The sequence below is a fragment of the Bos grunniens genome, chromosome 15 (genome assembly GCF_055505025.1).
Source record: "Bos grunniens cultivar Pamir isolate PY7600 chromosome 15, Bosgru_T2T1.0, whole genome shotgun sequence".
Taxonomy (NCBI): domain Eukaryota; kingdom Metazoa; phylum Chordata; class Mammalia; order Artiodactyla; family Bovidae; genus Bos; species Bos grunniens.
This window is the reverse complement of record NC_141179.1, coordinates 19105372-19132277: the sequence shown is the minus strand read 5'-3', so window position 1 is coordinate 19132277 and position 26906 is coordinate 19105372. Positions and strand designations below refer to the sequence as shown.

The following is a 26906-nucleotide window of genomic DNA, read 5'->3' as shown; positions in this document are numbered from 1 at the left end:
TTACTTTGTTCTGCAATGGTTTATTTTTGTCAAAGACCAAAGTAATGCAAAATTAAAATAAATTTACTACACATTTTATGTAATGAACATCCCTTATAACAAATTTATCTTTGGCAAATTGGTTTTGTCACCTGGTAGATAAGAAATACAAACTAACATTGTCACATGCATTTATCAGATTATAAGCAGTAAGCAGGACTAAATAACAATTCTGGATTAATCTCTCTTACTGGGTACACTTTATAAATTTTCTTTACACCATATGATTCAATGATTCTTTGATTTCAAATGTTTACTGTTCTTTCTCAGAAACTGAGTAACGACTCAGAATATCACGGCTATTGACTGTGTAGGCCTCTACTGAAGCCTGAAGTCTGCTAACACTTTTTGAACAGCTTTCCCTTGATAACCTCTAAACATAACAAAAGGAGGTAGAAGTAAAGAAAATAAGGATTAGTCACACTGTAAAAGTCCCTTATTGCTTTCCTGGTAAAATTCCCTGCTAAAAATAAAGGGTCTGGAAACAAGTATCAGAAGGGAAAAAGAAAAGGCTGCCCTTAGAGGCAGTAAGCAGCACACTCAACAACATATTACTATATGGTCCACTTGAAATAATCAAGGATATCAACAAAAACTGAATGTCATCATGTACTGAAGAACACTAATCTCCCAAGTTACAAGATATTCCAATTTTCCAGTCTGATGCTCTCAAAGGAATCTGCTATCTAAAAGGTGCAGACAGAGAATTACCAAAGTATTGTGTTGGCCAAAAAATTGGTTTGGGTTTTCTGAACAAACTATTTGGTCAACCCAATAAATCTTAAGCTTTTTTGGTCCAAAGAGCTTGTCTTAACGTGGATTATATCTAATATCATTTACTGTATTAGAAGTTTACACTCAGAATTTTAAAAAATTCATTAATTTAAAAGCAATAATAATAATCTCTGTATCACTATATATTAACATATGTTAACATAGTGTTTTATGAAAATAGCTACAAATTCCAAAACAAAAGAACTATGTTTTACATTTTAAACAAATCTCTTAATGTCTGGCTCAGAAGAAGGGTATTTGGATTCTTATATCTGCTTTTGTATTCAATATGTTGTTTTGGTTGAAATATATGCAGAAAATTCCAGTCTCTCAGAGATGGGAAAGGGAAAAGTCATTTAGTAGCCTTTTAAGATAGGTGTAGTTCTTTCTTCTCCTTTGATATTATACAATAAGTATCGATGAATGTCAGTTTCTTAAAAAGTCGTTCCAATGCGGAATCTGAAGCCATTATTAAGACACTTTCTACATCCTGTTACATTAAAATCCATAGGTCTACTTTGCACTTTGAATGAATCTTTTTTTAATCAGTGAATGATTTCATAACACTGTGCATTGGTCATTTGGAAAATAATGATTCACTAAAATATCCATGTCTTCCTTATGTGGTTCTTCAAACGTTAACACATTTCAAGTATACAATATTTTTTAAAATCATATTTCTTAATATTAATCAGTATCATTTAAAAATGTCTTTCAAAGTATTGGAAAGCTATTAGTGGATATAAGTTTTCCAAAATTCTCATTTTTTCCTAGTGGCATTATAGAGAATCTGCCTGCCAATGCAGGGAGATGCAGGAGACAGAGATTCGATCCCTGGGTCGGGAAGATTCCCCGGAGTAGGAAATGTCAACCCACTCCAGTATTCTTGTCTGGAAAATTCCATGGATAGAGGAGCCTAGCAGGCTACAGTCCATGGGATCACAAAGAGTTGGACATGACCGAGCACACAGCATAATTTTTTTCTTAAATGTTTGGGACTTTTCATTAGCAAGAAATAATTTCAGTTTTTTTTTTTCCCTTGACATGTAAGCAACAAATCTTGTTTTCCTCTGGCTGCTTTCAAAATTTTCTCTTTATCATAAAGCAGTTAGACTATGATGTGTCTAAGAAAGGTTTTCCTTTATATTCATCTTTCTTCAGGTTCTACAATCCTCTTAGATTCATCAATGCTTTACACTAAATTTGGGAAGCTTTGGCTATTATTTCTTCAAATATTTTTATGCCTCTTTCTCACCATTCCTTCCATGATTGCAAAACACTGCATATTAGACTACTTCACAGTTCTCTTAGTTTTGCTCATTTTTCTTCAGTCTTTTTTCTTTCTGTTCTTTGCAAAGGGTCATTTCTATTGAGGCACCAGGTCTGCTGCTATTGGTTTTTTTTTTTTCCTGACAATTTCAACCATTTTTCAGACCACCCAGCAAAAACTTTACAGTAATTGTGCTTTCAGGTCTAAGGCTACGTTTCTTTTTGTTTTGATTATATTTGTTTCCATCATTTCCATGGGTTATATTCCTGCTCTGGGGAGGCTACCTACCTGTTTATTCACATGTCTATATTTTCTTTTAATTCTTCAAACATGTTTTCTCTTAATCCTTTTACCATTTAAAATAGCTGCACTGAAATCTTTGATACATTCAAATCTGGGCTAACAAGAGTTTCCTTTTTTTTTTTTTTTTTTTTTAATTTTTTTTTTTTCCTCCCCATACCATCCCTCTGGGTCGTCCCAGTGCACCAGCCCCAAGCATCCAGCATCGTGCATTGAACCTGGACTGGCATCTCGTTTCATACATGACATTTCACATGTTTCAATGCCATTCTCCCAAATCTTCCCACCCTCTCCCTCTCCCACAGAGTCCATAAGCCTGTTCTATACATCAGTGTCTCTTTTGCTGTCTCACATACAGGGTTATCGTTACCATCTTTCTAAATTCCATATATATGTGTTAGTATACTGTATTGGTGTTTGTCCTTCTGGCTTACTTCACTCTGTATAATAGGCTCCAGTTTCATCCACCTCATTAGAACTGATTCAAATGTATTCTTTTTAATGGCTGAGTAATACTCCATTGTGTATATGTATCACAGCTTTCTTATCCATTCATCTGCTGATGGACATCTAGGTTGCTTCCATGTCCTGGCTATTATAAACAGTGCTGCAATGAACATTGGGGTACACATGTCTCTTTCCCTTCTGGTTTCCTCAGTGTGTATGCCCAGCAGTGGGATTGCTGGATCATAAGGCAGTTCTATTTCCAGTTTTTTAAGGAATCTCCACACTGTTCTCCATAGTGGCTGTACTAGTTTGCATTCCCACCAACAGTGTAAGAGGGTTCCCTTTTCTCCACACCCTCTCCAGCATTTATTATTTGTAGACTTTTGGATCGCAGCCATTCTGACTGGTGTGAAATGGTATCTCATAATGGTTTTGATTTGCATTTCTCTGATAATGAGTGATGTTGAGCATCTTTTCATGTGTTTGTTAGCCATCTGTATGTCTTCTTTGGAGAAATGTCTATTTAGATCTTTGGCCCATTTTTTGATTGGGTCATTTATTTTTCTAGAGTTGAGCTGTAGGAGTTGCTTGTGTATTTTTGAGATTAGTTGTTTGTCGGTTGCTTCATTTGCTATTATTTTCTCCCATTCTGAAGGCTGTCTTTTCACCTTGCTAATAGTTTCCTTTGATGTACAGAAGCTTTTAAGTTTAATTAGGTCCCATTTGTTTATTTTTGCTTTTATTTCCAATATTCTGGGAGGTGGGTCATAAAGGATCCTGCTGTGATGTATGTCAGAGAGTGTTTTGCCTATGTTCTCCTCTAGGAGTTTTATAGTTTCTGGTCTTACATTGAGATCTTTAATCCATTTTGAGTTTATTTTTGTATATGGTGTTAGAAAGTGTTCTAGTTTCATTCTTTTACAAGTGGTTGACCAGATTTCCCAGCACCACTTGTTAAAGAGATTGTCTTTAATCCATTGTATATTCTTGCCTCCTTTGTCAAAGATAAGGTGTCCATATGTGCGTGGATTTATCTCTGGGCTTTCTATTTTGTTCCATTGATCTATATTTCTGTCTTTATGCCAGTACCATACTGTCTTGATAACTGTGGCTTTGTAGTAGAGCCTGAAGTCAGGTAGGTTGATTCCTCCAGTTCCATTTTTCTTTCTCAAGATCGCTTTGGCTATTCGAGGTTTTTTGTATTTCCATACAAATTGTGAAATTATTTGTTCTAGCTCTGTGAAGAATACTGTTGGTAGCTTGATAGGGATTGCATTGAATCTATAAATTGCTTTGGGTAGTATACTCATTTTCCCTATATTGATTCTTCCAATCCATGAACACGGTATATTTCTCCATCTATTAGTGTCCTCTTTGATTTCTTTCACCAGTGTTTTATAGTTTTCTATATATAGGTCTTTAGTTTCTTTAGGTAGATATATTCCTAAGTATTTTATTCTTTCCGTTGCAATGGTGAATGGAATTGTTTCCTTAATTTCTCTTTCTGTTTTCTCATTATTAGTGTATAGGAATGCAAGGGATTTCTATGTGTTGATTTTATATCCTGCTACTTTACTATAATCATTGATTAGTCCTAGTAATTTTCTGGTGGAGTCTTTAGGGTTTTCTATGTAGAGGATCATGTCATCTGCAAATAGTGAGAGTTTTACTTCTTCTTTTCCAATTTGGATTCCTTTTATTTCTTTTTCTGCTCTGATTGCTGTGGCCAAAACTTCCAAAACTATGTTGAATAGTAGTGGTGAAAGTGGGCACCCTTGTCTTGTTCCTGACTTTAGAGGAAATGCTTTCAATTTTTCACCATTGAGGATAATGTTTGCTGTGGGTTTGTCATATATAGCTTTTATTATGTTGAGGTATGTTCCTTCTATTCCTGCTTTCTGGAGAGTTTTTATCATAAATGGGTGTTGAATTTTGTCAAAGGCTTTCTCTGCATCTATTGAGATAATCATATGGTTTTTGTTTTTCAATTTGTTAATGTGGTGTATTACATTGATTGATTTGCAGATATTGAAGAATCCTTGCATCCCTGGGATAAAGCCCACTTGGTCATGGTGTATGATCTTTTTAATGTGTTGTTGGATTCTGATTGCTAGAATTTTGTTTAGGATTTTTGCATCTATGTTCATCAATGATATTGGCCTGTAGTTTCCTTTTTTTGTGGGATCTTTGTCAGGTTTTGGTATTAGGGTGATGGTGGCCTCCTAGAATGAGTTTGGAAGTTTACCTTCCTCTGCAATTTTCTGGAAGAGTTTGAGCAGGATAGGTGTTAGCTCTTCTCTAAATTTTTGGTAGAATTCAGCTGTGAAGCCGTCTGGACCTGGGCTTTTGTTTGCTGGAAGATTTTTGATTACAGTTTCAATTTCCGTGCTTGTGATGGGTCTGTTAAGGTTTTCTATTTCTTCCTGGTCGAGTTTTGGAAAGCTGTACTTTTCTAAGAATTTGTCCATTTCTTCCTCATTGTCCATTTTATTGGCATATAATTGTTGATAATAGTCTCTTATGATCCTTTGTATTTCTGTGTTGTCTGTTGTGATCTCTCCATTTTCGTTTCTAATTTTATTGATTTGATTTTTCTCCCTTTGTTTCTTGATGAGTCTGGCTAATGGTTTATCAATTTTATTTATCCTTTCAAAGAACCAGCTTTTGGCTTTGTTGACTAATTTTGACTATTGACTATTTTTTCTTGGCCATGGGTCACAATTTTCTGCTTAATTACATGTTTTATATTTTTGTAGAAAACTAGACACTGTAGATAATGTATTATAGAAACACTGAATTCTCTTAGGTTTTTCTGAGGATTATTAGATTTCCATTCTAATAGAGAATTACCTTGCCTGGATTCAAACTGCAAATGCTCTCTAACCCACAGTACTCAGCTATTATTAGGTATTTTAATACCTAAAATCACTGAATATGCTCCTTTAAAATTTACTATAAAGTGGCCTTCATAAGTATAATATAATAAGAAATAAACTCAATATTCCATTGTACATGTTTATCTATTTGATAAAAGGAAAATACTAATTCAAAATGATGAAAATTTATTTTTAAAGGGATAAAATATTATTAGGACTTGTATTACCATGACTCTCTTGAACTACCAACATTCAGGTCTTGCTATTTCCTGATCTATAAGAAGATCCACTGTTGATACTATACCATACTGTCTGTACTGCATTATACTCCTCAATTCATGACAATAACAAATACATTTAAGTTGGCAATAATTCCTTTTAGAAACACAATTTCACCCTACTAGAAGTATAGAGATGATGGATAAAGACATATGCATATTGATCTTTTTTCTTTTAGTTCATTCATTGAAGGGTTAGAAATATGTAACTATAAAAATGTATAATACTTGTATTAACAGGTACAACATGCCTCTATTAATAAAGTGAAAAGTGAAAGTGAAGTCACTCAGTCATGTCCGACTCTTTGCAACCCCGTGGACTGTAACCCACCAGGCTCCTCCGTCCATGGGATTCTCCAGGCAAGAATACTGGAGTGGGTTGCCATATTTAAGCTATTAAAAATAAACAAAACCTATCATCTACAACAAACTGACAAAGCATAAATAAAAGCAACTAAGGAAAGAGGGTATTTCCATGATGAAAACACTCTAGAAAAAAGTACTGAGTGTCTTTCTGGCAAAATCTAGCTTAGAAGTATGCTCTTTTTAGTTATATAAAGTAGCAAAAAAATAACAATGGACACTGGACATTTTAGCTGCTCTGTCTTGCTCTATCCTTGTGATTCCATGAACCATTTAAAAGCTAATATATAAATATGGCTTTTATCTCTCTCTGGACTTTTTCATGAGAGACGGCACAGATACTATGACACATCTATCACCTTGCAGGTGACTGTGATGTATCAGTCTGTTAGACCATCACAGCTGGAAACTCATTGCTCTAAGTAAAAGGGAAGTATTTAAGTATCCTTAAATACTCAAATACAGGAGACTAAAATTTGTATCTTAAAGATGCTGCACTCTGGCAGCAATGGGAAGGGAGGTTGGAGTATATAAGATCTGAAAGTAGGATATCAGTTTAAAACTACAGATACAACAATCCAGGTAAGGCAAGGGATTCAATGAAGGAAGTGGCAGTGGAGATGGAGGTGGGCAATAGGTATGAGAGATGTTAAGAAGGGAGAATCAACTAGACTCTGTGGACCACATGGCTATATATATATAGTACATTTCAGAGAATCAGACTGATTCAGAGAATCAAAAAAAAAAAAAAAAGTTCCTAAGCATAGTTGTACATGTTAAGTATGATCTAAGAAAGTTTAGTAAATATTATGAAGATGCTTTACCAAAAATGTCTTCCTTCAACAAGATTTTATTAAGGAGACACAGTACAGGTATACTGTTAGGTACTGGGGATGTAGCAGTGAATAAGACAAGGTCTCTGCCCTGATGATAAAAATAACTGTTCTAGGATAGTTATCCACACAAACACTAAACTGAAAGCCACATTCTTCTATTTCGGGGGAGCATCTAATCAACAATGAATTGACTCCACTAGCCCTGCTAAATGTTTAACAACTGGCAGAATGCAACCTGGATCTGGGCTGTCAACAAGCCTCTCTCTCTTCAGGTACTGCCAGGTTGGAAGTTGCAACAATTCCTCCCTTGCTGACTAATCACTCCCTTCTCCCTCCCAGCTCAAAATGAAACAAGAAGCCCTACAGTTACACCCACACCCCACACTCCTCTTTTAAGACTGAGAAATTAATGTAGTTCATACACACAAAAAGATCAGGGGCACCTCTATGAACTGACTGTTCCTGAAATAAGGACTCAATTATAAGTAGGGCAGATGAAAATATCCAAGAAAGAAATGTAATCCAACTAGCTTTTATTGCTTTCAGTTTTGATGAGAAGAAGAAATACAGAGCAGAAGCCACATTCTCCTACAAATTTATGAAGTGCTCTGACACACATTACCTTACTTCATCTTCAAACTCTATGAAGTAGGAAGAAAAAGAATGATTGTTCTCATTTTCAAAATTAAGAAAATGTGATTCAGATGATTAAACAGCTTAACCAAGGTCACACAAATATGTACATATGCTAGGTCTTCTCCTACATCACCTGAATCCCAACTTTCACTAACAAAGCTTTGAATTTACTACCTGTATAATTATTTCTTCAGAAATAAGAATATTTTATAAGCTTCAAAAGACACATAAGCTTTCTGCGTCATCTTGTATGTGACCATCTCCACTCTTACCACCCTTGTCTCCCACATCGTTCCTCTCTGTTCCTTGGAACATTGCAACCAGCTTCCTAATCAGTCTCCCTGTAACCATTCTTCTTCTAACCACTCCAATTTTGTGTTGTCATTTGTTGTTGCTGTTCAGTCAGTCATGTCCAACTCTTTGTGACCCCATGGACTGCAGTGCATCAGACTTCTCTGTTCTTCACTATTTCCTGGAGTTTGCTCAAACTCATGTCCATTGAGTCGATGATGCCATCCAACCATCTCATTCTCTGTCACCCACTTCTCCTCCTGCTATCAATCTCTCCCAGCATCAGGGCCTTTTCCAATGAGTCAGCTCTTTGCATCAGCTGGTCAAAGCAGCTTCAGCATCGGTCCTTCCAATGAATATTCAGGGTTCATTTCCTTTAGGACTGACAGGTTTGATATCCCTGGTGTCCAAGGGACTCTCAAGAGTCTTCTCAGCACCACAGTTCAAAAGCATTAATTCTTCAGTGCTCAGCCCTCCTTATAGTCCAACTTCTCACATCATACATGACTACTGGAAAAACCATAGCTTTGACTATACAGACCTTTGTCAGCAAAGAATACGCTGTCTAGGTCCGTCATAGCTTTTCTTCCAAGGAGCAAGCATCTTTTAATTTCATGGCTGCAGTCACTGTCTGCAGTGATTTTAGAGCCCAAGAAAATGAAGTCTGTCACTGTTTCAAGTTTTTCCCCAACTACTTGCCATGAACTGATGGGACTGGATGCCATGCTTTCTTAACTGAACAATGCAAAGAAAGAGGAAAATAATAGAATGGGAAAGACTAGAGATCTCTTCAAGAAAATCAGAGATATCAAGGGAACATTTCATGCAATGATGGGCACAATAAAGAACAGAAATGTTATGGACCTAATAGAAGCAGAAGATATTAAGAAGAGGTGGCAAGAATACACAGAAGAGCTGTACAAAAAAGGTCTTAATGACCTGGATAACCACGATGGTATGATTACTCACCTAGAGCCAGACATCCTGGAGTGTCAAGTCAAGTGCTGTCTTTGAAATTTTTTAAAAAATAAGTTTCAAATCTGATCTTGTCTATCATCTGCTTACAACCCTTGAAGCCACACTTTCAGATCCTGGAACAAATCAAGACCTGTCCCACCTGAGAATCTGCATACTTGCTACTTCTCTACTAGAATCTTCTTCTACTTCCCTTTGTCTGGTTTGTAGTGTTTTCTGACCCCAAACATGTGGTTTCTTTTCAATACTAAGTCTTCATTGTCAAATGAGTGTCTATCAATTCAACTAAATTCTGATAGTATGCAGAGTTAGCACAGATCCCGTGGGTAAAGGGCTCAGTCCCACAAGACTCCATACTTCAGATGCCAGCTGCAAAATGCAGTCACCAAGTAGCCTGCAATTCTACCCGGCCGACTACAAATTCAGGGATTCTCATAACGCCTCCTGAGGTCTGACAATTCTCTAGAACTCAGGAGAGTGCTTTACTTATGATTACCAGCTTATTTACTTAAAGGATATAACTCAGCAATAGTCAGATGTAAGAGATGCATAGGGTAAAGTATGTAGGGGGGATGGGGTGGAGACCTGTCATGCCTTCTACAAGTGGGTCACCTTCCCAGCATATCAAAACACTAACCAACCTGGAAATTCGCAGAATCTTGTTCAACTGTTCTTGTAACTCAATTTCCAGGCTCACCTCTTCTCATGAAAGGGGACAGGGCCATCATGAGCTTGGTCTTTCTAATGACCAGTCCCCACTTTGAAGCTATCTAGAGATCCCACCCTGAGTCACTTCATTAGCTTAAAAGCATGTTGACTATGAACAACGGAAGACATTTCCATCACTTAGGAAACTTCATGGGCTAAAACTTTTGACTCCATTGTCAGGAACCAGGGGCAAAGACCAAATACATATTATTATACCAAACTGGTTAACTTAAGTATTCACATATCAGATTAAACATTTCTAAACATCACCTCCTTAGTAAAACATCCTGTAGAATTTCTCTTAAGTGCTTATACTTAGAGTGAATTCATTGTATTCATCCTTTCCTAGGCAGTAAGTTTTAAGAGAGTAGAGGCCACATTGTGTTATCACTACTGAAATAAATTTCTAGGCCTAAGACAGAGATGCTCTGCTGAGAGTGCCATGTCAGCAAACCAAACTTAGACAACTTCCATATCCCCGTAAAGTTCCACCTGACCAGAAATGCTCTATGTCCAGTCAGACAATCCCCAAATGCCAAGTCAGTTCTGGTCCTTTTCACTCCAAACAAGGTTATGATTATGTGGCCCCAATCAATCAGATATCTTCAATTTTTCTCTTCCTTGTTCTTTATTCTTCATCCTATAAAAACCTCCTGCCTTCTGCCCTGTTTTGCAACTCTCCAAAAGGAGACTGTCTAATTAATGAAATGTTAAAGTTTCCATCACCAAAACTGTTTTCTGTGAACATTTTTAACAATGCTCACTACTATAGTTAAAAACACAGAACAGGTTCTCAATATTTGATAAATAGGTATTTAATGTGAAAATATTAAAGTGGAATACAGTACTATTTATTATTAACTACTGAGTATATAAGTAAGTACTTATAAGGGTGTAACACTAGAAATCTGATATGAAATTTTTATTAATAAAAATTTATTAATCAGATGGTTTTTATTAATAACAGTTGGTTATTAATATTTCAGATTTCTCAAGTATAAAGTTTAAAGTATTTGGGCTTAAAGAAAACTTCATGTTAGAGTCTGTACACACACTGAGGGTTTATACATACATAAAGAATCTGCTTATTTCTATAGACAACTATGATCAAACTCATGACTATTACATTCATTCAAAAAATACAGAAACCTCAAGCACTCCCTTCAGCTTGAATTAATAACCATTTTTGGAGTGCTTAGTATACTTAGCCCATAATAGGTATGCAAAAATGAATGAGTTAGGGTCTTATATTTAAGAAGTTTAAAACTTTAGAATATTACATAAAATTACTCTGATAGGCAACATAAAGAGGCATAAACATATCCTTAAATATGATGCTATACATGCTGTATTTCCCTTATCTCTTTTTCTGAGAGCATTCACAGCAAAAGCAAAAACGAAATTCTATTAAAATTGAGAGAGCACAAAGTATCTCAATAAGAAGTATAATACTCTTGAAGCTTTACTAAAAGAAAAAACAAAGCTATAAAACTGTAGAACATTTCTCAGAAATGGAGAGGAGGGCTGATGCGAAGTGATGGAGAATAGATGATTTCCTTATACTATACAAAAAGTAAGAGATCATCCCTTAATGGCATAGTAGATTTTGTTAGGGCAAAGACCTTAAATGTTTGCAAAATGAAAGGGAATGAGACTCCATTTCAACCACTTTACTAAGAAGTGGAGGTGGAAGCTACATTCACGTAATGGATTAAGGAATGAGTGGGCATTCTTGCTTGTCAGTCTATGTGTTAGTGAGGAAATCAGTTTAAATACAGAGAATTATCTTTACTGCCTTCCTATATGCCATATAGCATTCATAAAAATAAGCTTTAAGGACTGCATTTATATTTTGGTTATATAATCCCACTTTTAAAAATTCCATTTTTAAAAAGCAATCTCCCCATATTGTATGAATTAAAAGCAGAATGTCAATTCTGACACCTCAAAATTTCACAAGGAGGGAAAATTCCAAAACACAAGATAAACTATTTTTGACTCTAAGAAAGAATATAAAAATTGTGAAGAAAATTTCAGAGAAAATGAGGTATTCAAATAACACTCTGTTCTCACTAGTAATATTTCAACACAACTTTCTAAGCAAGCATTTGTTATTGTTCAGTCTCTAAGTTGTGTTCAACTCTTTGTGACCACATGGACTGCAGCACACCAGGCTTCCCTGTCCTTCATTATCTCCCAGAGTTTGCTCAAACTCATGTCAATTGATTCAGTGATGCCACCCAACCATGTCATTCTCTGTCACCCCCTTCTCCTCCCACCTTCAATCTTCCCCAGCTTCAGGGTCTTTTCCAGTGAGTCAGCCCTTTACATCAAGTGGCCAAAGTATTGGACCTTCAGTTTCAGCATCAGTCCTTCCAATGAATATTCAGGGTTGATTTCCTTCAGGATTGAGATCTCCTTGCAGTCCAAGGGACTCAAGAGTTTTCTCTAGCACCATAGTTCTAAAGCATCAATTCTTCAGTACTCAGCCTTCTTTATAGTCCAACTCTCAGATCTGAACATCATTACTGGAAAAACTACAGCTTTTACTATACGGACCTTTGTCAGCAAAGTAATGTCTCTGCTTTTTAATATGCTGTCTAGGTTTGTAATAGCTTCCCTTCCAAGGAGCTAGCATCTTTTAATTTCATGGCTGCCGTCACAGTGTATAGTGATTTTAGAGCCCAAGAAATTAAAATCTGTCATGGTTTCCATTTTCCCCCCATCTGTTTGCCATGAAGTGATGGGACCAGATGCCATGATCTTTGTTTTTTGAATGTTGAGTTTTAAGCCAGGTTTTTCACTCTCCTCTTTCACCCTCATCAAGAGAATCTTTAGTTTGTCTTCACTTTCTGCCATTAGGGGGGTATCATCTGCATAGCTGAGGTTGTTGACATTTCTCTGGGCAATCTTGATTCCAGCCTGTGATTCATCCAGCCTGGCAATTTGCATCATGTACTCTACATAGAAGTTAAATAAGCAGGGTGACAATATATAGCCTTGATGTACTCCTTTCCCAGTGGAATGAGTCTGTTGTTCCATGTCCATTTTAACTGTTGCTTCTTGACCTGCACGCAGGCTTCTCAGGAGGCAGGTAAGATGGTCTGGTATTCTCATCTCTTTTAAGAATTTTCCAGTTTGTTGTGATCCACACAAAGGCTTTAGCATAGTCAATGAATCAGAATTTTTTCCTGGAATTGCTTTCTCTATGATCCAACAAATATTGGCAATTTGATCTCTGGTTCCTTTTCTAAACCCAGCTTGTATATCTGGAAGTTCTCAGTTCATATACTGTTGAAGCCTAACTTGAAGGATTTTGAGCATTACCTTGCTAGCATGTGAAATGAGTGCAATTGTACAGTAGTTTGAACATTCATGGCATTGCCCTTCTTTGGGATTGGAATGTAAATTTTTCATAGTTTTGAATTTTTTTTAAACTTTTTATTATGTGTTGGGGTATAGCCAAATAACAAACAATGTTTTGACAGTTACAGGTTAATGGCAAGGGGACTCAGTCATATATATATATGTATCCATTCTCCCCCTAACCATCCAGGTTGCCACATAACACTGAACAGAGTTCCATGTGCTATATACAGTAAGTCCATGTTGGTTATATATTTTAAATATAGCAGTGTGTACAAGCCCATACAAAACTCCGTAACTATCCCCTCTTCCCATCCTTCCCCTTGGCAACCATAAGCTCATCCTCAAAGTCTGTGAGTCTGTTTCTGTTTTGTAAGTTCATTTGTATCATTTCTTTATAGATTCCACATATAAGGGATGTCAATCGATTTCTCTTCTTCTCTGTTGCACTTACTTCACACAGTATGACACTCTCCAGGTCCATCCATGTTGGTGCAAATGGCATATGTCATTTTTTTTAAAGGGTTGAGTGATATTCCATTGTATATAGTTTGGAAATATAAGTGAAAAATTCTGATATATAGCAACCATCATCAATAGTTAGGGACAGGCTGATTTTTGAGATTTACCAAAGCTATAAATCCCACGTACATACTCAGAGAAGAAATTATTGAAAACATTTTTTCTGAATTATGAGCACAAAAAGATTAATACTATTATTAAATGTGCCTGTTAAAAATGAACATCTACCCACTAAGGCAAATGTACAGAATGGTAAGCCCAAGAGCAGCTGAGAGTGCTGAGAAATTACTGTTCTTGCACCATAATGCCAAATTGTAATAGCCTGATTCCCCTTCATATTTTAATAATAATGTTGTAATACTAACTAAAATATTTTTGAATATTTTCAATTTCTGTCTCCTAGAAATTTATTCTATAATAGTGATATTGGGCCTTAGCTGAATACTGATTTATATATTTGGCACTGTGATATCTGGCCAAGGTGTTTCTCTTTTGCACTTCTAATATATACTGGCTGAATTACAAGTAAAAGCTCCAACTCTGATCAGGGATTCTGGACTCTATAATTATGGGAGTTCTGCTCAAAAACCTCTCTGTCCTTTCTAACATTCAGCATTTATAAAATAGAGTAATCAGAGGAAGCCAACACAAGTGAGCTCTGGCCACCTAACCATATAGGAATCTGAGAAGAAAGAGGGAATGCAGGATGTTGGGAAAAGATAAAAGCAATATCCAGGTGGAACATGTAGAATAAATGACCCAAAGGCCACCTGTTAAACAGAATTTTTCTCTCAAATCTAGTAGAACTTGGCCCAGTTCCTTGAGTATCTATTTTTTCCAAGCACTCTAAAAGAATAGGAATATTTGATTAAAAGACTATGGAGAGAAGATAAATAATACAGGAAGTGACCATAGTTAAGAATAGCAGCCAAAGGTCTTGCACATGAATATTCAAAGCTCTAAAAGCAAATCCCAAATTTGGAAGGATCTTCAGAATTTGGAATATTCAACAACTATTTACCACATCCTTACTGTGTGCTGAGCATTACTATAAAGAAGAATTTAATCTGAAACACAGCATGACAGAAGAGACTATGATTAAGCATTTTAATCTTAGTAAGACTTTTAGTAAGTATAAAACTTCTTCTAAATTTGCCTTGTGAAAAATTCACTATTCTTCCTAAATTGAATAATCACTTGTTTAGCTCACAGAGCCCAATGGGATACAGACAATGCTTCAATTACATAACAGTCTATTAAATAATAGTACATTCCATTATTGACCATCTTTGTTTCTTGTTCTCTTCTTTTCAGAGGAAAGTTACACTAAATAAGATACTAAATAAAATAAAAATTATAAGTCTAATTTGCCATTCTTCTCATAATAATAAACAAATGCATGCATGCATGCTAAATCACTTCAGTCATGTCCGACTCTGTGCAACCCTATGGACAGCAGCTCACCAGGCTCCTCCATCCAAGGGATTCTCCAGGCAAGAATACTGGAGTGGGTTGCCATTTCCTTCTCCAATAGCTGCTGTATGTATCTACTTTTTTTTGAGGTATTACATAAAGCCCATAATCTTACACACTCAGTTCAGTGAAAATTCACATATACATGCATGCACATATATTTTCTTTCCACCTATATTCTCACTACCCAAATGAAGATAGATGTTTACAGGATGCCAGAGGGCTGCCTCATGTTCTTCCCTTGTCATTATAGTATTTAATAAAATATGTTAAAAAATTATTGATAATTCTCCTTTCAAAAGGTGGAGCCTATTCCTCTCTTGAGTGTTGGCTGTACTTAGTGACTTACTTCTAAAAGTAATAATAATAACTTTATTATAATAATAACTTCACATATACAGAATGTGCATAAGTCTTTCACCTCCTTAACTAAAATTACCCTAGGTATGTAATTCTCTTAAGTGCTATTATAAATGGAATTGTAAATGGAATGGAATTTCCATTTTAGATTGTTCACTGCTGGTGTACAGAAACACAAATGAATTCTGCATGTTGATCTTGTATACTGCAATTTTGCTGAATCCACTTATTATCTTTCTTTTTTATTTTATTTTTAAACTTTACATAATTGTATTAGTTTTGCCAAATATCAAAATGAATCCATCACAGGTATACATGTGCTCCCCATCCTGAACCCTCCTCCCTCCTCCCTCCCCATACCATCCCTCTGGGTCGTCTTTCTGACAGTAGCTTTCCTATAGATTTTCAATTTAAGTCTGAATTTTGCAGTAAGGAGTTCATGATCTGAGCCACAGTCAGGTCCTGGTCTTCTTTTTGCTGACTGTATAGAGCTTCTCCATCTTCTGCTGCAAAGAATATGATCAATCTGATTTCAGTACTGACCATCCGGTGACGTCCATGTGTAGAGTCGTCTCTTGCGTTGTTGGAAGATGGTACTTGCTATGATCAGTGCATTCTATTCGCAAAATTCTGTTAGCCTTTGCCCTGCCTCATTTTGTACTCTAAGGCCAAACTTGCCTGTTACTCCAGGTATCTCTTGAGTTCCTACTTTTGCATTCCAGTCCCCTATGATGAAAAGAACATCTTTTTTAGGTGTTAGTTCTAGAAAGTCTTCTAGGTCCTTCATAGAACCATTCAACCTCAGCTTCTTTGGCATTAGTGGTCGGGGCATAGACTTGGATTACTGTGATATGGAATGGTTTGCCTTGGAAATGAACAGAGATCATTCTGTCACTTTTGAGACTGCACCCAAGTACAGCTTTTCAGACTCTTTGTTGACTATAAGTGAAAGTGAAAGTTGCTCAGTGTCCGATTCTTTGCAACCCCATGGACTGTATAGTCTATGGAATTCCCCAGAGGAGAATACTGCAGTGGGTAGTCTCTCCCTTCCCCAGGGGATCTTTCCAACCCAGAGATTGAACTCAGGTCTCCTGCATTGCAGGTGGATTCTTTACCAGCTGAGCCATAAGGGAAGCCCTGTTGACTATGAGGGCTACTCCATTTCTTCTAAGGGATTCTTGCCCACGGTAGTAGATATTACAGTCATCCATATTAAATTTTCCCATTCCGGTCCATTTTAGTTTACTGATTCTTAAAATGCCGATGTTCACTGTTGCCATCTCTTGTTTGACCACTTCCAATTTACCTTGATTCATGGACCTAACATTCCAGGTTCCGATGCAATATTGTTCTTTACAGCATCAGACTTTACTTCCATCACCAGTCACATCCATAACTGGGTGCTGTTTTCACTTTGGCTCAGCCTCTTCATTCTTTCTGGAGCTATTTCTCCATTCTTGTCTAGTAGCATACTGAGCACCTACTGACCTGGGAAGTTCATCTCTCAGTGTCATACCTCTTTGCTTTTTCAAACTGTTCATTGGGTTCTCAAGTCAAGAATAATGAAGTGTTTGCCATTCCCCTCTCCAGTAAATATGTACAAGCCATTTTCAAATTAATAGCTATGCATATGTATTAATGACTAACTTTTTACTTTATATAAATGTCTAAGGAAGGAAAATATGAAAGTATCCTTAAGGATACTTGAACTAAACAGAAATCTAACTAGGACCTCACATTTCCCCAGTATTTCAGACAACAAATTTTACTGATTTTTAAAATGCTATGAAGATGACCACTCAAACAAAGAAACTCATATTCATTAAGCCAAATAGTTTACAAATAAACAAATGAGTTTAATATAAAATGGATTATAAGACCCCAATTTGAATGCTCCACCAGTGGCTGGCTGTTTGTCCTTAGGAATATGATTAACTCAGGGAACTTCTATTTCCTCATCTGTATAATCCAAACATTGACATCTACCACTCAAGGTTGTTGTGAGTATTAAATGAGAAAAGCATGTGAAGATGTATACAAAAATGCCTATGATCATCATTAACAACATGTGCACACTGGGGCAAGACATTCTGACAATTTGGTGGTCTTACCCTTCTTAAGTAAAGTATTCTTCTGTTTTCTCCAAACCTGATTCTAACATAGGCAAAAATGTGAAATAGATTTAAATTTCCTTAGGAAACAATATATTCATTAGGAAAATAGAAAAGATTACACACAAAGGAATATAATTGAAACTACAAAAATCACTGAGGTTATAAAAATATCAGTGTTAGAACCACAGTATCTAAGGCAGGTAGTTCAAATTTAAAACTGATGGCTGATTCATGTTGATGTATGGCAAATATGAACTCAATATTGTAAAGAAATTATCCTTCAATTAAAAACACATAAATTTTTAAAAAGACTACCTTGTAAACCAAATAGTAAATAGTTTGGTAAATGGAATATTATTCAACAATGTAAAGGACTGAAACAACATGGATGAGTCTCAAATGTGACTTGCTAAGCAAAAGAGGACAGGCCCAAAGGCTATATACTGAATGATTCAACTTATGTGAAATTCTGGAAAAGTAAAAACCAATAGGGACAGAAAACACATCAGTGATTGCCAGGAGCTAAGGCCCAGGGGAGGCAATAGGAATGAGTCTTTTTTTGAGATGCTGAAACTATCTTGTATACTCAACTGTGGTGGATGCACAGCTATGTACTTGTCAAAAATCCATAGAAGTAAATACTGCAAATAGTGAATTTTACTGTGAGTTAAGAAACAAAGGACCCTCCAAAGATTGTTTTAGGGACATTTAAAAGTGCTCACAATGAATTAATAAAGTATAAAGACCATGCTGATAAAAATAATTATATTGATGAAGCTTTGGGTGGTGGGACTGGATTACAAGGTTTTCCCCCTTTCTACCAATAAAAGTAAAGGCATCTTACAATAAGCAATACATTTTTTTTTAAATCAAAGAGATGGAATATTGTTTTTAAAAGATTCTAGAAGAACTCTGAATGAACACTCTAAAAACAGATTAAGCGTGGTCACTGGATTAGAAGTTTTTAACCTGCAGTTCCTAGAAGCCACAAAACCACTGAAATAGTATGAAAAATATTTTCTGTATGTGCATATATGCATTTGGAGAGGAGGAAAACCATAATTTTCAACAGTCCTTGAGCCACCAGCCAGTAGTCAACTTGCCTGGAACAACTGTACTTCTTGGGGCTAAAATGATAATAAGAACTTATTATAGTAAGACAATAAGACAGTTATGAGCTTTGAGATGGTTGTTAAAAAAAAAAAGCCTTGAACATGATTTAGGTTTCAACTACCCAGTAATACCAGTAAGACAGTTCTGAGCTTTGAGATGGTTGTTAATAAAAAGCCTTCATGATTTAGGTTTCAACTACCCAGTAATACCTGCCAGTCTCTCTCTTAAGAAATGCTCTAGGCTGTTGAGAAACACAAAAATATAAAACAAAAGTCATAAATTCAACATTTTAAGGGCAAGAATTCATAACATTACAATAACTCAAAAAACAGCCACAGAAGATGGAATCATACACCCTTCTGCCACAGGGCTATGTTTTCCACCTCTGGCCAAAACTGTCACAGCCAAGAAAGAAGGAAAAAATAAAAAAACAACCCATGCTGGAGTTAACGGAGCAAAAAAACACTGACAAGATGGGGTTTCAGAGCTATGTATGTTGATTTTACTACACTCTTCATGGTTTGTTCCATCAGTTCATTATCACTTCTCCAAGAGGAAATTCAAGTCCAGTCTGAGCTTCTCAGTGACCTACTGGAAAACTACTCTCTGCAAGGACTAAAACTGGTCCACATTTGGTGGAAAATGAATAGCAATTTCAAACCAGAAATGAATGGAATGAATTCAGGTTCTGACAAACACATACTAATAAATCCACAAGAATATGAAAATCCATTAACCAAGTGCATACAAAAAGGCAAAAATGCTAAGTAGTGGGGAAAACATCCCTACAAGTGTGAAACTAGAAATCATGATGGCATATCTTCCAAGGAAATATGTTACTTTGATATCAACAAATGAGATGTCACTGATTATTTCCAACCCAAACCATTTTTTCCTTTTAGCAGTTTGTAGAGAAGGGTCTCAGCCACTTCTATCTTGCTCTGATAGTCAGTCTCCTGAAAACAGCAGGATCACTTGCAATGGGCTAGTTTTTTAAAAAACTGTCTATTAAAAAAAGAATACAACAATAAAAATTTTTTTCTCTCTCTCCCATTATACCTCCCAATATTATAGCAGCAATGACTCAATGGGAGAAGAGACACAAAAAGAGGATCTTAAAATTAATAAGTACTTAAACAGATGATTCTACAACAAGTTAATTCTTGTTACCAAACAACCCAGCAATTCCAACTCTAGGTATATAGTGAAGAGACTGAAATTTATGTTAATACAAGCACTTTCATATGAATGTTCATAGCAGTACTATTCATAATATCACAAAAGTTCAAACAACTCTAATGTCCTACAAATGATAAACGGAGAAATAAAATATCAGGTATCCAGACAATAGAATATTACTTGTCGGTGAAAGAAATGAAGTACTGATAAATGTTAAATATGGATGAAGCTTGAAAACATTATGATAAATAAAAGAAGCCAATCACAAAGGACTACATCATGCACGATACCAATTACATGAAATGACCAGAATAGGCAGATATGAATTGAGTGGGAGAGAAGGTAGATTAGTGGTTGCCAAGAATGAGGGGAAGAGGGAATGGACAATAACTGATAGTGAGCACTGCATTTCTTTAGGCAGTGACCAAAATGTTCTGAAATTAAATACTGGTGGTGGTTCATCAATACATTAAAAATCAGTGAATCATATACTTTCAAAAGGTAAATTTTATATCTGAATTATGTCTCAATTTTAGAAAATAAACTTATGGTTCAGTTCAGTTCAGTCACTCAGTCATGTCCGACTCTTTGCGATCCCATGAATCGCAGCACGCCAGGCCTCCCTCCCTGTCCAGCAACCCCGGGAATTCACCCAAACTCATGTGCATAGAGTCGGTGATGCCATCCAGCCATCTCCAGGCAGTTAGAAAGAGAGGGATACACTGGAAGACTGGGATTGACACATACATACTGCTATACATAAAAGAGATAACTAAGAAGGACAAATAGATAACTAATAGCACAAGGAACTCTACTCAATAATATTCTGTAATGGCTAATATAGGAAAAGAATCTAAAAAAAGAGTGGATATACGTATAAGAGATTCACTTAGCTGTACACCTGAAAGTAATACAACGTTGTTAATCAACTATACCCCAATAAAAACTTTAAAAAGTTTACCTGAAATGTAAAAAATACTAACAATAATAATAATAATAAATTTTAAATAAAAAATTAAAATTATTTAAATTTTTAATACAAAATAAAAAAGTTTTACATTCTACTTTTAACAACTATACAGGATTGTTTAAGGATAATAATGTAAAAATTCTGTTTAATTTCTGTGTATTGGTCAATTCAGTTGTAGACTAAAAAAAAAAAAATCAGAGCAGAAAGGAAAAGGAAGAGAGAGCATCATGACATCGGCTTAAACACTCAAGCACAGACCCAAAACATTTATCAACACTTTCTTTATTTCTAAAATTTCATAATCACCAGAGAGGATTAAAGAGCTCACATCTACTTAAAAGTTATAAAACAAATTTTTAACTTCTCATTTTTGATCTTAAAAATTTGATCACATTTTGTTTGATTTGTTTTGATCTTAACACTTCATCTTAAAACAGGTGTTACACTGCAGAAAGTATTAATATTCCATTGGTATTGTTTAGTAGCTGTGTGTCTGAGCCTTTTGTAACCCCCAAGGACTACGGACTACGGACTGCCAGGCTCCTCTGTCCATGGGATTTCCCAGGCAAGAAGACTGGAGTGGGCTGTCATCTCCTTCTCCAGGGATCTTCACAGCCCAGGGATTGTACCCGTGTCTCCCGGACTGGCAGGCAGATTCTTCACTGCTGAGCTAACAGGGAAGCCCTAATATTACACCTCTCCTTTTTTTTTTTAAGTCACTCTGACTTTTTGGGACTCCAGTAGTCTCCTCTGTCCACAGAGTTCTCCAGGGATCTTCCCAATCCAGGGATTGAACCCAGGTCTCCTATATTCTTACTGTCTGAACCACCAGATTCAATTTTGAAAACTGATGATTAAAGGGACAGTATAGTTTAGATGTGTCTATACATCTATATGTAAACTATATGTCTCAATGACATATAGTTTAGATGATAGAACTAGAAAAAAAAATCCAGTTACATCTGACTTCAATGTTTATCCTCTTTCCATCACATCATAAAGACCAAACTTAATCTCTTCTGAGAGAACTATAAGCACACACACATTCATCTTTGGTACCTGTCCTGGAAATCTGCTCATGAGGTTTTTCTAAAACCCACTGTTACTGTAGCTCAAATACAGCTAGTGAGCTCATAGTTTTGTGGCCTTTTTTGTTCTAACAGTGCCAAAGTCACTGGCAAAAAGCACTGCACACCTAGAAATTCTGATTTATGTTGCTATTGAGAAACATAAACATAACATTCTGCAGTATTAAAGAAACACTGTCATGGGTTACAGTCCTCTGGGTCATTCATGCTCCAGTATATTTGTTAAGAGGACAGACTACTGATACTTGACAGTCTCATTAAAATTGGTCACATGGGTTTCACTGGTGGCTCAGTGGTAAAGAATCCTCCTGCTAATGTAGGAGACACCAGTTAGATCCCTGACCCGGGAAGATTCCACATGCCGTGGGGCAACTAAGGCCATGTGCCAGGCTACTGAGCCTGTGCCCTAGAGCCTGGGAAACACCACTACTGAGCCCACGTCACACCTGGTGAAGCCTGTGCCCCACAGGGAGAGAAGCCACCACAGGAGAAGTCCATACACTGCAACTGGAGTGCAGCCCCACTCCCTGCAACTAGAGAAAGGCCCACGTAGCAGTGAAGACCCAGCACAGCCAAAAATAAATAATTAAAAAAAAAACTGTTTAAGTGAGGAACAAAAAGAATGCATGAGGAGGATCAGGACAGACAAACCAACACGAAGAAAATCTAATGGTATGTCTCGTATACCATTAGCATCTTTCTGCACAAAGAACAATACCATTCTTTAATTATTTTGTGAAAGTAAATATTAGTGAAGTTACCTACAAATCATAGTGGCTGTGCAAAACTTTTTCTTAAACGGTCCACAGACGTTTTCACTCAAGTTCTTTTAGAATCCAACATTAAATTATCTACCATGTTTTAAGCCATGTAAAATACAATTCTATAATGTCTTTTTAATATCCTGGATTAAAAATCCCTACAGGCAAGCAAAAAAATATTTTGGTGATTGTCTAATGAGATTTTGTACTTTTCAGCCATTTCTGTTGAATGGCTTACCTTTCCCCCATTTATAAATCAGATAAAGACCACAGAAGAATAATTCTTAATAGAGTACTTGCTTATTAGCAAATAAAATATTTAAGACTTCAGGATATGTTCATGAGCTTTCAGTTTATTCAAAGCAAATGGACACTTCTGACGTCTTAATTTGTAGATACACTCCAACACAAGCCCAAACATTAAAAAACTGAAAAACTAAACTCTAGGACACAGGATAAAACATCCCAGAAAGGCATATGCAGAGTGATACAAATTGCTTACAGTTTTAACCTTGCAAATAAATTCTACAGTGAAAAGACAGCTCCGTGTGTAGAAGTTAAAACTTTTTAAAACTTAAGCATAGTTGACTTACAATATTATATTAGTTTCAGGTATACAACATGATAATTCAATGTTTTTTATAGATTATACTCCATATAAAGTTATTAAAAATATTGACTGCATTCCCTGCACTTAAGAGCTTCCTTGGTGGCTCAGATGGTAAAGAATCTGCCTGCAATTTGGGAGACTGGAGTTTGATCCCTGGGTTGGGAAGATCCCCTGGTATTCTTCCTGGAGAATTCCATGGATAGAGGAGTCCATGGGGTTGCAAAGAATCGGACACGACTGAGCAATTAACACTCTCATTTCACACTTCCACTTTCATCCATCCTTGTAACTTATTTATTCTATATCTGCTGCTGCTGCTGCTAAGTTGCTTCAGTCGTGTCCGACGCTGTGCGACCCCATAGACAGCAGCCCACCAGGCTCCCTCGTCCCTGGGATTGTCCAGGCAAGAACACTGGAGTAGGTTGCCATTTCTTTCTCCAATGCATGAAAGTGAAAAGTGAAAGTGAAGTCGCTCAGTCGTGTCTGACTCTTAGTGACCCCATGGTCTGCAGCCCACCAGGCTCCTCCGTCCATGGGATTTTCCTGGCAAGAGTACTGGAGTGGGGTGCCATCGCCTTCTATATCTAGCAGTTTGTAACTTAATCCGCTTCATCTATCCTGGCCCTCCCCCTACCCTTCACCCTCTGGGAACCACTAGTTTGTTCTCTTTACCTATGAGTCCATTTCTGTTTTGTTATATACTTTCATCTATTTTCTCTTTTTAAATTCCACCTATAAGTGAAAGTATGTAGTTTGTATTTGTCTTTCCATCTGACATATTTCACCAAGCTTTATACCCTCCAGGTCACAAATGGCGAAATTTCATTCCTTTTTATGGCTGAGTAATACTATATTGAGTGTGTGTGTGTGTGTGTGTGTACACCACATCTTCTTTATCCACTTATCTGTTGATAATCACTTAGGTTGTTCCCATATCTTGCTTATTGTAAACAATATTGCTATGAACATTGTACAGTTCATATATCTTTTCTAATTAGTGATTTTGTTTTGTTTAAATAAATAACCAGGAGTAGAATTCCTGGATCATATGGTAGTTCTAGTAATATTTTTAATTTTTTGAGGAACCTCTATACTGTTTTTCATAGTGGCTGTACCAATTTACATTCCCACCAACAGTGCATCAGAGTTCCCTCTTCCCATACTTGCCTACACTTAATTCTCATCCTTCTGACAACAGCCATTCTGATAGGTGTGAGGTGATATCTCACACTGATGAAGGAAACTGAAGACAATACAAATAAGTGGCAATATATTCTATGGAAAGGAAAAACTAATATTGTTAAAATGCCCTTACTACTCAAAGCAATTTACAGTTTTAATGGAATCTCTATCAAAATACCCATGGCATTTTTTACAGAACTAGAACAAATAATCCTAAAATTTATATGGAATCACAGAAGACTCTAATGGCCAAAGCAATTTTGAGAAAACAGAACAAAGCTGAAGTACCAGACTCCCTGACTTCATACTACACTACAAAGCTTCAGTAAGTAATCAGATATGCCACTGGCAAAAACAGACACAAAGATCAGTGGAACAGAAAACAGAGCCCAGAAATAAACCCACACACATATGGTCAACTGATTTATGATACAGGAGGCAAGAATGTACAAGGGCAAAAAGATAGTTTCTTCTGTAAGTGGTGTTGGGAAAACTGGACAGCTACATGTAAAAGAATGAAATGAGAACATTTTTTCACACCATAACAAACTCAAAATGATTATCTATATGGGTTAGAGGCCTGAAACCATACAAATTCTTGAAGAAAACATAAGCAGTATGCTCTTTGACATTGGTCTTAGGAATATTTTTTTTGGATATGTCTCCTCAGGCAAGGGAAACAAAACCAAATAATAATGCAAACAAACGAGACTACATCAAACATAAAGGAAACCATCAACAAAATAAAAAGGCAACCTACTGAGTGGGAGAAGATATTTGCAAATGGTATGTCTGATAAGAGGTTAGTATCCAAAATATATAATGAACTAATCCAACTCAATTAATATTTTAAAAAAGCAACCTGATTAAATACTGGGCTGAGAACCTGAATAGGCATTTTTCTAAAGGAGACATGCAGAAGGACAACAGACACATGAAAAAGATGTTCAACATCACTAATTATAAGGGAAATGCAAATGGACGCTAAGCTCTAAAACACATTAATACAATATAAATCTTAATTTAGAAAGAAAAACATGCTGTTGTCTTACTTGGTCTAGGGATCTAGGACAACAGTTCACTTCTGCACTATATTTACGCAACAAATATGTACTGAATGATTATGTGCAAGGTACACATGGTAAGAGACTTTACAGGATACAAAGAGAAACAAAATCTGGTCCAAGTTATAAGAGTACTTCCAGACAAATAGGGTCAAAAATTTATGGACACATATAATACTAACACTGGCATACCTTGGAGATATTATGGCTTGTTGCCAGACCACCACAATACTCTTGAGTATGACAATAGAGTGACTTACACAAATTTTTTGGTTTCTTTCCCAGTCCATATATAAGTTATGTTTACACTATAGTCTATTAAGTGTGCAATAGCATTATGTCTAAAAAAGCAATGTACTCTTAATTAAAAAACACTTTATTGCTAAAAAATGTTAACTATCACCTGAGCCCTCAATGAGTCATGATCTTTTTGCTGGTGGAGGTTTTAGAATTTTGCAAGAATTACCAAAATGAGACACCAAGTGAGCAAATGCAGTTGGGAAAATAGTGCTGACAGACTTGCCCAATGCAGGGCTGCCATTAACCTTTTTGCAAAAAGTACAGTATCTATGAAGCATGATAAAGCAAAATGCAATCAAACCAAGTCTACCTGTACAAGGAAGTGATAAGCGTTCTTTAGGAGAATCTATGTTATTTAAGTGATGCTCAGGATAAATAAGGATTGGGACGTGTAAAAGTCACAAAGGAGGGCATTTTGGGTGAAGGTGTAATATAAGCAAAAACAGAACATAAAGTGTGTACATATACAAAATTAACATTAGAAAAATAACTAGAAAAGAGTACCTTCTAATAACTAATCAGTGACTCTATAGATTAAAGAGGAAATAAAGTCCCTGAACCAAGCTTAGCCAATGCAAGTACTCAATAAATGACAAAAGTAGGTGTTTATTTTGTTGTAAGGGCAGCAAAGTACTCTAAATAATTCTAGAAAGGTAGACAGGGTTTGGAATCCTGAAGTAATACATATTAGGACTTCTGAGTAGTCAAAATATCTGTATTAGGTAGCCATTATTTTAGCCAGGTAAAGGTCAAGTTTAAGAGTACAAAATAATCTCTTGTGCATGTATTTGTACATGTATTGCGCAGTATTGTGCACGTCTTTAGTTGGTGAAAAAGTGCCGGCTATCATAGAAAAGGACTTCATTTTACTGTAGTAAGTCTTTTTCAATTTGTCTTATTATATAAAATAATGATAATGATGCTTGTATGTGGTTTTAAATGTGCCTAACAGAAAACATATTGAGTTGGTAACTCCATGCATAATCCTCATCTTCTGTTTGTTTTCAAATG

At 36.1% G+C, this 26906-nt stretch overlaps 1 protein-coding gene across 1 annotated transcript in view; it reads right to left on the bottom strand.

Annotated features, from left to right (window-relative positions):
- The window catches only part of DDX10 (DEAD-box helicase 10), a 312278-nt gene that overhangs the window by 31689 nt on the left and 253683 nt on the right, over positions 1–26906 (bottom strand). The gene's annotated exons all lie outside the window — the stretch shown is intronic.